Source organism: Pinus tabuliformis, chromosome 7 (assembly GCF_031772625.1).
Source record: "Pinus tabuliformis cultivar Carrire ecotype Pingquan chromosome 7, CPIR1, whole genome shotgun sequence".
Classification (NCBI taxonomy): domain Eukaryota; kingdom Viridiplantae; phylum Streptophyta; class Pinopsida; order Pinales; family Pinaceae; genus Pinus; species Pinus tabuliformis.
The window spans coordinates 1857947192-1857952441 of record NC_142293.1 but is presented as its reverse complement, the minus strand read 5'-3'; the positions used below and the strand labels follow the sequence as shown (position 1 = coordinate 1857952441).

General features: G+C 38.0%; 1 pseudogene; it reads left to right on the top strand.

Annotated features, from left to right (window-relative positions):
* The first annotated feature begins 3478 nt into the window (after nucleotides 1-3478).
* On the top strand, nucleotides 3479-3976 carry LOC149255841 (putative carotenoid cleavage dioxygenase 4, chloroplastic pseudogene; annotated as a pseudogene).
* The last annotated feature ends 1274 nt before the right edge of the window (nucleotides 3977-5250 follow it).

The window sequence follows — 5250 nt, the reverse complement described above, 5'->3', positions numbered from 1 at the left end:
GCTTTATGGATGTGGGGATTTTCCATTCCTTAATGGCTTTAATTTTGCTAGGGTCTACCTTAACTCCTTCATGAGATACAATATGACCCAGATATTCCACCTCTTGTACTCCAAAGAAACATTTGGATCTTTTTGCATATAATTGTTTCTCCTCTAATAGTTGTAGCACCCTGTCAACATGTTCAACATGATCCTTCCAAGACTTGCTGTAGATTAGTATATCATCAAAAAATACTAACACAAATTTTCTAAGAAATGGTTTGAAAATTGAATTCATCAAACCTTGAAATGTTGAAGGTGCATTGGTAAGGCCAAAAGGCATGACCAAAAGTTCATAATGACCCTCATGAGTTCTAAATGTTGTTTTTGGAATGTCTTCGGTCTTCATTATGATTGGATGATATCCTAAACGAAGATCCAACTTAGTGAAGTAAATTGATCCATGCAATTCATCCAGTAATTCATCAATGACAGGAATGGGAAACTTATCTTTAATAGTGAGCTTGTTGAGCTCCATATAACTCGGACACATGCACCATGATCCATCCTTCTTGTGCACCAATACTACTGGAGTAGAGAAAGAACTTTGACTCGGTTGAATTATACCAGCCTCTAGCATTTCTGCAACCATACGTTCAATTTCACTCTTTTGGGCATAGGGATATCTGTACGGCCTGATGTTTGGAGGAACACTTCCTGGAATCCGATGAATAGCATGATCATGATCACGAATAGGTGGGAGACCTTTGGGAGTCTCAAATACCTTGGAATGATTGTCCAAGACATTTTGGAGATCTGGAGAAATAGATGATTCCAATGTGGAAACATCTAGCGAACATAATTGTGCAATTACACCTTTTCGTTCCTTTTTAAAAATCTTTGTCATACCGTTAGAGGTGATTATCTTTCCCAGTTTCCTTGCAATACCCCTTAATTCAACTTCCTTTCCTTCCACAGAAAATTTCCTGAAAAGTTCTTGAAAATTAAAAGCTATTGTACCCAAGGATTGTAGCCATTGGACTCCTGATACAACATCAGCACCTCCCATTGGAATGGAAAGCATTGGGCTAGTCAATACATATTCTCCCATCTATAGCTTGATATTATGGCACTTTCCAGAGCAATTTATTGTTCCTCCATTTGCAACCATCACTTGACACTCTGGTGCTGGATATAAGAAGCAATTCAATTCTTTTGCTACCTTACAATGAATAAAATTGTGGGTACTTCCTGAATCAATCAACACTATTACCTTTTTCTTCTTGATTTGTTCTTCTAAAGTTGATGGTTTGAGGAGTGGTAATTCCTGCCAATACATTACAAGATATGGTCGGATTCATTTGTTCTTCATCTAGGCTTTGTTCCTGGAGTATATCCTCTTCTTTTGACCTTTCTTGCTCATTTTCTTCTTCCTCTTCACAATTTATGTAGAATAATTTCTTCTCAGCACACTTATGACCTTTAGTGTATTTTCTATCACAACTGTAACAAAGCCCTTTTGCTCCTTTTTCTTCCAATTGTTGTGGTGTCAACCTTATAGGTTGTGGAAGACTAGCGGCAACAACACTTCCGTCTTTATAGTTGTGAGTGGTATGCTTCCTGGTTGCCATAATTTTGCTTTCCATTTTTCTTGCTAACCTGAATGCCTTCTCTAATGAATCAGGTTTCCAAAGGCGAACATCATGTTGGATATTATCCTTTAAAGACCCTATGAACACATCAATCCTATGCTCCTCTGGAATATTTTTTACCCTTATGTTCAATTTTTGGAACTCCTCAATGTGCTCCATTATTGAACCCTTTTGTTTGAGACTTATCAATTGGCTAAAAAAAGTGTTGCTTTTTGTATCTTCATAATATGCTATCAATTCTTCCGTAAAAATTGCCCAAGTGATAAATTGTTTACGAGAGCAAAGCCATTGATACCATACAAACTGATTTGGTTCCAAATATAAAGTTGCAATACGTACCTTTTGTGTGTTTTGCACATTATTGAGATCGAAAAATTGCTCCATCTGTAATATCCATGTTGCGGGATCCTTGCCATCAAACTTCCTCATATCGATTTTTGGAATATGGTGCGTCTTCGATCCAACATTAGAGTCTATGAAATCATGATTAACATTTCCTTTGTTTGCATCATGAGTTTCCTTTCCTCCCCTTTCACCATTAATTAGTATTTCTTGTAGAAAATTTGTCAAATCTGCCTTCAAATCTATCTTCAAATCGTCAATCTTGGCTTCCACGCCCTTTATCTTAGATTCCACTCCATTTATCTTAGCTTCTGTTAGCTTTTGTGAGAGTGAAATTTGTTGCACTTGGTCTTGTAATTTTGATATATCATGTAGCATTTCTTCCTCTTCTTCATGAGTCATGCTAGAGCTTTCAGATTGCTTACTAGGTGTTTGCATTTTCTTTCCTCGGGGCATCAGTTACCGATACTAATGCTCTACTATGCCCTTTGAATTCCTTCAAAATAATTTTTCAAACCAAGCTTAAGCAAAAATTTAAAAAATCTACACACCCTTTTTCACTTTGTAGGAGCTCGATATTGCCTCTGATGTATCTCTGTAATTTCGGATCATCCAATTCTGAAATTATGACCTGTAGTAGCCCTCTGTGTCCTCTTCCCAATACCACCAGTCTGACCTCAATTGGATTCTCCAATGAAGAGTTATGCCAAATCTCCCACAGTGACCTGATTATAGACTAATTCAGTAGAACGAACTTGTATGACGTGCCATGTGTCCCTGTTTTGACCTTTGGCTCTGAAAACTATAGACAAGAAACTACAGCCTGTCCTCTTTTTGTACCTTCTTACAAAATTTCAATATGATGCTCAGAGAAAAAGTTATGATGATTTTCCCTAGGTCACATGTTTGGAATGTAATTCAGGAGTCTGCAAAAAGACCAACTTCCTCAGATCATATCTCCGCAAATATAGCGCGAAAAAACTATGAAATTCGGACCCAAGCTTCAGCGTGATGTCTTCTCAAATGGGTTTTTTTTTAGCTTCTGAAACGTCACAAAAAAAAAGTTATAGCGAAAATGCCACGATGACCTATTTGGAGCGGCGAAATCCTAGAATCCAAAGCTCTGATACCAAATGTTATGAAATCAGCTCAAGAAAAAGATAGAAAAGATAGATCAACGCCTTAAAATTCAGCCTCTTCGAGGGGGAAACCTCCTTTACATTACATAAATGAACAATTCTTGGATGATTCAAATGACAAAACCTCTTTTCTATATATAGGAGTCTAAGGAGTCACAATATAACCCAGCCGACCTAACAATAGTAATATAAAGCCACAAAATAACAATAGAGAGATTCTATGGGGCACAGTAATAACAATATGGGGACAATAGGGGCACATCAATATTAATAAGGGGTACAACTACAATAGTAATGGGGTAATCACTAGTGTTATAGGGACCCAACAATTAGAAAGAAGAATATCGAATGCCTCTGGTATCCTATATGGAGAGTAGACGAGATCGTGATAATTATGGCCAATTCTTATCCATTGAGCAAGTTCCGGAGAGAAACCATCTGGTCCATTCCACAGCAGAGAAAGTCCGCATAAATTTGAAAAACGGGATTATATCCAGAAAGCCATTGTCTTCAAAATGTTTGGAGTTGGGCATCATCAATCCCCGGTTCGTTGCCAAGAACAGATACACATACATGTGTATAGGAGCACTGTTGCCTAAACTCTGCGGGGTCGTTAAACTCGACTTTGATATGCTGAAAGCGATCGCTGCCAAGGAGTGTGTGAGGGCTTATGATGACGGGTGCTTCGGCAATGAGCCATTCTTCGTGGCACGAAGTTCGGATCCAAATGCAGAGGAGGAGGACAGCTACATCGTGCCTTTTACCCATAACGAAGGTACCGGGATTTCTAGTTCTAGTTTTGTGGTGATGGAAGCGCAATCTCCGACCCTTGAAATAGTGGCCTCCGTTGAGCTCCCTGCCTGAGCTCTGTATGGCTTTCGTGGCCAACCTAGCAAACCAAAACTAATTCGCAGGTCGAATTGAGATTAATTTTCAATGTAAATAGAAGTAATTTATCATATTTTTGAATTCAAGTTTATAGGATCCATATTACATAAAGAGATTTTAAGGTATAAATCACATAGGAGAAATTTTTGCCCAACATTTCGAACCAGCGAATGTGGTTAATCATCGGAATTAGGTATTTTCATCTAATTTTAAAAAAGAAAAAACTATAATTACGCCATAAGGCCTTTCTCTTTGGGAAGAAGTCCCCTAGGTGCCACTTTGCACTTTTCAACACCCTTCGATTGAATGCTAGATGATTCAAAAATTTTCAACCATTGGATCCACCACCGACTCTTGTAAACCGATTTCTTCAACTATCAACCAATTACTTCATTTACGTTGTGAAATGTGAATTATGTTCAATCATTGGGTGCCACGAATGGAAAGGTCATGCGTCGTTGCAAGCATTGAAAGACATGCTTAATATTTTTTTTCTTTTTGGTCTCTAAGTTTAAATAGGGTTTTCATCTCTTGAGGAGCAGAATTGCATTGATCTTCAAATAGGCTTTCGAAGCCAACTTCATCAATTCTTCGTGTTTCGCCTTCTGCAACATTTCAAAAAATAACGAAAGAAGAGATGGGATATCGCGATCTACGCAAAGTCCAACGCCCATGGAGCCTTTCTGTGGTCTCAAGGATGGCGTTAAAGTGCCTTTTGTTGGGGAAATCAAGTGGGTGGTTTTGAAGGATGCGAGGAAAGAATCATTGTGAAATCCGAAGAATTTGACTTGAAAATCAAAATCCAATTGCAAACTCTAACCAGGATGAAGACGATCTCATTCAGTTTCAACATATTGGTGATCATTTTATTATACATTGTTTTTTATGGGGTTCATATTGCTGCGATTTGGAAGCCCCATAAAAAAAACGGTCATCCCATAGAAGAAGAATTGAACATAATTTAACTACATAATTGTTGTGTTGAAGTTGATGTATGTTCACATAGTTACTCTAATAACATGCATTATGGTAACGTCTGTGGTGATATCAATGGTATTGTTTTTCTTTGGTATTGGAATTATGATTTCAATTCATTTGTGTATTATGGTTAGAGCAATCAGAAGTTTGAGAGACATGAGGCCTGTAGAGAGTGGAATTTCTTCTTCTCATGTCGATGGGAATGGTGTGGGGATGTCCCAGGAGGAGGTGCAGAAGCTACCTGCCTTTGAATATAAACATGGCGGTATGTA